The sequence below is a fragment of the Mytilus galloprovincialis genome, chromosome 12 (assembly GCF_965363235.1).
Source record: "Mytilus galloprovincialis chromosome 12, xbMytGall1.hap1.1, whole genome shotgun sequence".
NCBI classification, from domain to species: domain Eukaryota; kingdom Metazoa; phylum Mollusca; class Bivalvia; order Mytilida; family Mytilidae; genus Mytilus; species Mytilus galloprovincialis.
Genome location: NC_134849.1, coordinates 24924692 through 24933529, shown reverse-complemented (window position 1 = coordinate 24933529; position 8838 = coordinate 24924692). Strand labels below are relative to the sequence as shown.

The following is an 8838-nucleotide window of genomic DNA, read 5'->3' as shown; positions in this document are numbered from 1 at the left end:
TTTCATTTGAATAAATACACTTATAAACCAAACTAAATCCAAAGGGTTCTCTCGCATAAAGATGATTCACATCGTCTTGACTTCTACAACGGTTTAGTGGTCATCTATTATATCAAATTTGGAGAGAGAGAGAAAAATGAATACAAAACGTGTACAATACGGTGAATTTATTTATTTTCGTGGGTACCAGTTTTCGTGGATTGCAGAATATTTTCATTTTCATGGATATTTAATTTCGTGTATTTGCAAAAGTCTGCTTACATTCCTATATACAATTTGTAATTCGTTGTCCGTTAGAATTCGTGGTTCTCAGAAACCACGAAATCCAGGAAAATTGGTATCAAACGAATAATAATGAATCCACAGTATACATTAGAGTTGGTGACATTTGAATGACACGGAGTTATGTCATGGATACAAAATGGTTACACTGCTAACTATATTTTCATCATGTATATTCATGTGCATGGGAAAAAATATTACTGTTTTATTATTTACAAGAGTTTCAAAAAGAAAAAAATACAATAAAAAGTACATTCCAAGGGAAGAAATCAAACTTTCGTTGACATTTCGTTGTCCTTTACATGCATGACACAGTATCAATACATATATGACATTGCCATATGAACTAAATGACAATTTAAACATATTTCTAGCAAATGCAATGCTAAATGAAAAATTTGGACATGTGTATATAATATGAAAATAAAGATAATACTATATTTCATTTTAGACAAAACATTTCATATAATTATATACTAGTACTTGAATGAAACTTTCTACCGTGTTGATACGATATAGCATTTTTGTTTTGAAAAACCTATATGTTTCCATTCAGAAGGGATTCAGCCATATCAATGATGAGGGGATGCACTTACCTCTAGTTATCAAAGGCATTTTAGGGTCCAAATTCGTTGAATGACAACCGAAAATATGGATATCAATAAAGTTTAAAAGTTTTTATAGACATGTTTTTTTGTCCAAAATCCCTTTTATTTCACAGCCAAAATTAAACTCCCCAAAATATCAATATTTACGGTATAACACATGTTGATGCACTTTAACTTTAGACACAATCGGAATACCTGTCTGGTATTTACCATTTAGAGATTGTTTTAAAATTTACATTTCCTTCTCTGGTTTTAAAGTTTAAAATTGAGAATGGAAATGGGGAATGTGCCAAAGCGACAACAACCCGACCATAGAGCAGACAACAGCTGAAGGCTACCAATGGGTCTTCAATGAAGCGACAACTCCCGCACCTTTTGTTTAGCCTTTTTCTGAAGATATATTAACCCAAAATTCTGTACGGTTTTGCCAAATACATCTTAAGTAATTTAATTAAACATTCGTTAACATCTAATATATAAATGCATGTATTTTCAGTTTGTTTGTCTGCAAACCATTTTTCCGATTTTTTTAAATTCGTGTATTAGTATATGAGCTTATCATAGATACCAGGATTGAAATTTCATATTTACGCCACACGCGAGTTTCGTCTACAAAAGACTCATCAGTGACGCTCGAATCAAAAAATGTTAAAATGGCCAAATGAAGTACGAAGTTGAAGAGCATTGAGGACCAAAATTCCTAAAAGTTTTACCAAATACAGCTAAGGTAATCTATTCCTGAGGTAGAAAAGCCTTAGTATTTCAGTATATAGGTAATCATGGTAATTATATACATTCAGTTTGTTCCTCGTCTCAGTTAACATCTTAGATTATTGATTTTTGTTGAAATACTACCATTTTCTGTGAATTATTTATTCTTTAATTTATTGTTACATTAAAATGCAAACGGACCCATGCATATAAATACTTATGACACGTCATTTGCAATTAATATTTTATATCACAGACTTCCCTTGTAAAAAGATAGGCATAGTCTGGAACGGTTTTGATAATTGAAGACCAGAGAGAACTTTTCTAAAAGTTTGATTGTAGAAAATGCGTTTTGGTATTTATCAAGGTCTGTTGTTACTTTTTAAATTCCTTCAAACGTCTGCTGAGCAATGTACATCAGAAACTTTCCGAATAAATCCAGATAAGCGAAATGTAAAGTTGCGTGGATTTACTTATCGTATATTTGAAAAAATATCACCGAGGACATGCTTCCAGAAATGTATCCGACGAAAACGTTGTCGTTCTTACAACTATAACAGAGCTTCTCTTAGATGTGAGATTAATTCGAACCCAATAAATGTTTTTGAAGGCGATTTTCAAGTCGAAACTGGTTATGTCTACGTTGAGGTCGATCATTACAGAGGGGTGAGTTTACAATTGGAATAAGTGAGTGAATAGATCAATCGAAGACAACTAATATATTCCTTTCTATTTCAGAGAATATCATTTTCGACAGAATACTTATTCTGCATTATCTGTGCAAGTACCTTCTGGTACTCCGCCACGTAGTTGCTACTACAAGAAAAAAGCATACAATATGTTTAGTTTAGTGGGACAATAACTGTTTTTGTTTTGTATACACGAAAACATTATCCAAAAACAATACCATCTTTCCTAAATTGCACCTATCATGAGCTTGATTTAAGTTATATTATTCATCTCATATAATTTAATAACAGAGTAATAGAATTCCCTATCATAGAGTAGGAAATTGCCAAAAAAATGCATACTTGGACCAGGGATTTCTATGGATGAAAATCTAACGATGGATGAACTTTCAGTATGACAAAACCCTTCGTTTACGGCGTGGCGTGATTAAAAATATTTCTGTCCTTCAGAACGGTGAAGAAGCTGATATATTGTTTATCTTATTTAAACAACAGTTTCATTATTTTTGTTAGTAACAATTCCAATAACAAGCCTGCATGACTCACCATTTGTCACGAATGACCACAAGCTGTTCTTCAGTTTTCCACGTCGTTTTCTTGCTATTTTGGTAATAGTATATGGCTTAAAATCGAAAACATTTGTCAATGTTATCATGAATACAACAAAATGTTGACTGCTGTATCCCTATTTTTGACATTTTTACCTATTATATATGTCTGTTTGTTTTGTTCACACATAGTTGTCAATGTAAACGGAATTTTATGACAGTCATACAAGTGAGATGTTCAGCTAGCTTTAAAGCCGAGTTTAATCCACCTTTTTTTACATATTTGTTTTTATGAAGTTCAGTAATTTTGTTAGTTTAATTTTTAAGAAAGAAAGAACCTACGCGGAAACAGCAGACTACCAAAACATAAACGATAACATTTGCGCCTACAGTTAAGTCCTCGTTAAACGGTTGAAGGCCGTACTTTGACCTATAATTGTTTACTTTTTACACATTGTGACTTGTATGGAGAATTGTCCTATTGGAACTTATACAACATTTTCTTATTTCTATCATCATAGATACCACGAGTCTTGTCAATTTTGTCAATTATTCAAATTCATTACACGATACTAACATGTCGAAAGTGTTTATAATATCAAAGTAAAAAAGCTTGAAATAGATTTGAATTAATTTATAGTAAAAATTATAAATGCTTTAAAATACATGTAATAGTAATACATTCAAATACAGTGGTATTGAAATATTTAAAAAGAATTCCTGCTCATACTGTCAATTCGTCATTCTAATGCAACAACGTTTGTAACGTTCATTTTGATTGGATAACGTCACTATTTTACATGGAATCAATTGACAATTGATGCTATGGGGCGTACGCGCAAGCGCAGACGGCATATGACAGATTTTAATTACACGTTTTAACGTTGTTTTCTGTCAGTTTCATTAGAATGGAGATAACAATATTGTATTTTAAGCTTCGACGGCATCAATTGGGGATTTGATGGTCGCAAATACCCGTTTACTGTCTCCGCTAGCGGGTCGCCAGTAAACTTAATCTGCGACCATCAAATCCCCAATTGATGCCGTCGGAGCTTGAAATACAATACAATTATCTCCTAAATATGATTCAGGAATTATTGCATATTCATTTAGGTGGTTGGTAATTTCTTATCGAGAGGGTTAGCGCTATAAAAACAGGTTTAATCCACCATTTTCTACATTTGAAAATGCCTGTACCAAGTGAAGAATATGACAGTTCTTGTCCATTCGTTTTTGATGCGTTTTGTTATTTGATTTTGCCATGTGATTAATGACTTTCCAAATTGATTTTTCTCCAAGTTCAGTATTTTTGTGATTTTATTTTTTATCATTCAACTTCATTAAACTTCAAAATGAATTCAGGATCATTAGAATACAAATAGTTTATTAATTATTAAAAAATTTCATGGTTAAGTTGTCAACAAAATCAAGATCTAGCGAATTTGACATTGAGAAAGTCGTAATTGTTATATCGAGTTAACGAAAATCATGTTTTGAAAACGGCGTTTAAAAAGCGGTTATTAAAAAGATTCGAATCATTTCAGCATACCCAAACACAAAATGAAAAGTAACCAAATAGCTTCCCTAATTTCCACATTTTTCCGCGTAAGCCTGGATTAGTCGCACAACAAACGGTGATCGACAACTATTTCAGACATTTTCATTGCCTTTCCTGGCATTGACAGTTCGATTTATGTCATGATTCTGCAACCTCTATACATATGATATACTGGGATTCATTTATTTCCGTGGGTACCAATTGTAGTGGATTAAGAAAAACTGACGTATTCGTGGATATCTAACATCGGGAGTTTGTCGAATTTTGCGTATAAGGCAATATAACATTTATTGTTCGTTGAAATTTAAATTTCAAAGTTCACATGTAACTTCGAATCCACGAAAGTCGGTATCCAACGAATAATAATGAATCTGCAGAATATGATTCGCTGCATTTTGATTATAAAAAATGTCTATACTGTAGTTTCAACATACTTTAAGATTGTCTATTGTGTCTAATATATCTGCATGTGATGTGCGGAGAAATTCTCCAACCGTGATTTTGTATTAATATAAAATTATATTCATATTTAAACTATCTACTTTACATTATGCAGTAATTTTTACCAGTGATATGTAGTGTACAATGTAAAGGAAAATACTGAGAACGAAATATCAATTGTATAATGTATGTGGTAATAAGATGAAAATTATCATTTTAAGGATCCACTTTATGACCCATGTGTTGGAAATCAATGCGCCAGAGGTGAAGTGTGTAAAAGCCTTCAAAATAAAAAGTTCGTTTGTATATCTGAGGGTAAGTAAAACTATTGATAACGATATTTGTTTGATTATTCGTCACAACTCGGCAAATTCCGTACCTTCAATGGAGAGTAGCGGATTAACCCGATGATAGCCGACTGTAGTATGATAAGTTCATTAGCCTATGTGCGACAGTATATATAGGCACTAATTATAGGTTATCATTGGTCATCTCAACGAGAATGATTTTGAGCCGATACGTCGAAAGCGAGAAAAGCAATCGAGTTAAGATTATCTGTGATAATCTGTTCATGTTCATCGCTATTTAAACACTGACGACGTTGTTTATTTCATTCGGCACATGTACACTTATAGTTTCTAGCGACCATTTTTCACATCGCTCTATTGTGCCAAAATAGGAAATTATAAGTCAGTAAGATCAAAGGAAAATTTCATCAAATACCGATAAGTATCATAATTACTAAAATGAATAAATAAGACGAAATGCTAGTAGGGGTGAAAGAAAATAGCATTTTTCTGTAGACTGATATTTAAACTAACGAGAAAATAATCAGAGGAAACATTGTCTGTTCAGTTCGAATATCAAAGTCAGCGGCCATAGTAGTCTAAAGAATTATGACGTCTGGCAAGGCTATTTTATTCAGGATTGTCGATTGTAGTACGATGAGTTTATTAGCCTCCGTTTGACAGTAGATAAAACACTAATTTTAGGTTATCGTTGGTCATCTCAAAGAGAATGGTTTTGAGCCGGTACGTCGAAGGTGAGAAAAGCAATCGAGTTTTGATTACCAATGATAATCTGTTTATCGCTATCTTAACTCGGACGACGTTGTGTGTTTCATTCGGCACATGTACACTTATAGTTTCTAGTGATCATTTTTCACATCACTCTATTGTGCCGAGATAGGAAATTACCAGTGCAAAAGTTCACAGGAAAATTTCACAAAGTAGCGATAAGTATTATAATTACCAAAAGGAATAAATAAGACGAAATGCTAGTAGGGGGTGAAAGAAAATAGTATTTTAGTAGACACATATCTGAACTAGCGCGAATATCATCAGAGGAAACATTTTCAATTCAGTTCGAATATCAAAGTCAGCGGCCAAAGAAATATATGAGACAGTTGCGCAATATCGTTGAGTTCGTTGGGAAGACGGCTGTTGGACAATTATGTTAAAACGTTAATGACGTCACGGTCACATGACAAAATTATGTCTATGAGCTGATAAACAAAACAACGTCAGCCAATCAGAAGACGCGTTACATCCAAAATTAAATTATTCCCGAATGTTGTGTATTAATGCTCGTATCATTGTCAATAAAAATCAATAAATTATGATGCGTCGGCAATAATAAAGGATATTCTGTATCCCAAGGTAAATCGTAGTGATTATTTTTTGTCTTACTGAAATAAAGTTGTCGACGAAGCGACACTGTTTCGTACTTAAGTGTTTCATGTTTCACGGCTCTTTTACGAATGTTACTGCATTATTTAGTTCTTTTACACTGAGAAATTGGATTTACCGATTTTGTTGGTTTCGGATAAATCACAAGACGTAGCTTGATACACGTAACTCTAATTGCAATACACGGTATTGTTGTAACGTCATTTGGTCTTTGATGGAAATTTGTTTCATTTGCAATCATATGACATATTTTTGTTCTATTATAGATTTATTTTTCCCTTATGAACCGTTACAGTAAATACAGTCAGATCAAAGGGTTTTTTTTTTTGTAGAATTTTAAAATTGTAACTTCTTAAAGTTATCAAAATCGCAAAAAAATCTAATATAAAATTTATGACAAAACATTGGATTTATTTTTAGATAATACAATTCTGAACAAAGAACCTCAAAATGTGGCGCTTGGAAAGATTTCTGGACAAAGCTCATTAAATACAATGTATGCTTCAGAACGCGCTTCAGAAAACGCTGTGGATGGATTAACAAATACGTTTTCACATACGCTATTGGAAACCACCCCATTTTGGTGGGTAGATCTAGGAAACATCTACAATATCATGAGAATTGAAATCATCAACAGATCAAGTACGTGTTTCATATTAATCTCAGATTTTATGGATGTTCTAAAAGACCATAAAAAATTAACAAGGACTTTCAAAAATTTTCAAAGATGACCTTTTTAATTATATATGCAATCATTTACAGAAAAGGGGTTAGTGGGCAAATTTTTTAAATGGTGCTTCATGGATAAAATCAGAGGATTCTGAATAATTGGCAAATTTCAAAAAAAAAAGGAGCGAACATCCTTAAATAAACTTAAACACTGATGTGATTCACATAATGTGGCATACAAAAGACCAACAATACATGTTTGATTGAAACTATAGAGTTGTTTTGCAAAGTAAACAGTTTTTAAAATTCGTCGTTCCGATGATAGCATAAAAATAAGCAAATGTTTAAAAAGGAGAACCTTTTTAATTACTTTTCTAGACAAAGAGGCTCATATTTGCATGCAGTCATCATATATGTAGTCTTTATTTACAGTGCATGTACATATAATATATGTACACTGATAATAATAATATTATTTGAAAATTACACTCATATGGGTCAAGCAAAAAACACAAAAAATAGAACAATATTAATTTGCTCTATTAAAAGTAAGGCAGCCAGTACAGTGTCTCCCATTCACGGAAATTTGTGTGTTCTGTTAAATTGTTCCTTTTAAGACAATAACAATCAAAACCAAGGAGTAAACAAAGACTCACAAAACCAAAGGACATTTACATCAACAGTTATAAATAATAATTAAGAAACAACACGAACTCCACTAAAAACCGGGAGTGAAATCATGTGCTCCGGAAGGGTAAGCATTTCCTGCACCATATACGGCACCCGTCGTGTTATATATTTGTTCAGTTCGGTAATGATGGAAGGTTATTATAACTGAGCAAGAATATCAGATATGATTTCTTACACACTTTTGTCATAATTGTTACACGATGATGACTGCTGAACTCATATTTTGACTATTTTATTTATTATGTCTGTTTAGTTTACGCATGATTGTAAATATAACGGAATTTGATGAGACTGTCAACAAAGTGAGAGGTTTAGCGCTGTAAAACCATGTTTAATCCACAATTTTCTACATTTGAAAATGCCTGTACCAAGTCAGGTATATGACAGTTCTTGTCCAATCGTTTTTGATGTGTTTTGTCATTGGATTTTGCCATGTGATTAGGGACTTTCCAATTGATTTTCCTCTAAGTTCAGTATTTTTGTTATTTTACTCTTTAACCTTACAGTATCTAAAGATAAGAAACGACCATTTCACTGCAAAGAGGGGGGTTAATATATTGGGGTTTGTTTTCCTAACAGATATTCATATCCCCAATTTGAGGGAGAAAACAAATAGTGTGATCAAACAGATGACCAAAATAAATATTCTGAATCCAGATTTTCCTTATACCTAAGAGTGTTAAATTTAAAAAAGAATGATTGACTGATTCCGTCGAAAATCTGAGAAAGAAAATCTTACTAAAAACATAATCCCCCTTCGAAGTAAAATGGTTGCTGCCTTACTAGCATTTAATTGTTTGCACACATTCAATGGTGACTAAGCCTAGGAATAGAAATATGGTCACTTAATTTAAACGCTTGTCAAAGTTGGGCGTCCGTTTCATTGTGCGAGATGTATCCTGTTTGCAGTCACGTCCAGTCAGAATATGGATGTTAAATCCGAAGACTTGTGTA

The 8838-nt window shown here is 32.6% G+C and overlaps 1 long non-coding RNA gene across 1 annotated transcript; it reads left to right on the top strand.

The window, feature by feature from the left end:
* Positions 1-1908: 1908 nt before the first annotated feature.
* On the top strand, positions 1909-7021 carry LOC143053570 (uncharacterized). The gene is made up of 3 exons (XR_012971411.1): positions 1909-2267; positions 5059-5152; positions 6946-7021. It is a non-coding gene; the product is annotated as an uncharacterized LOC143053570 (long non-coding RNA).
* The last annotated feature ends 1817 nt before the right edge of the window (positions 7022-8838 follow it).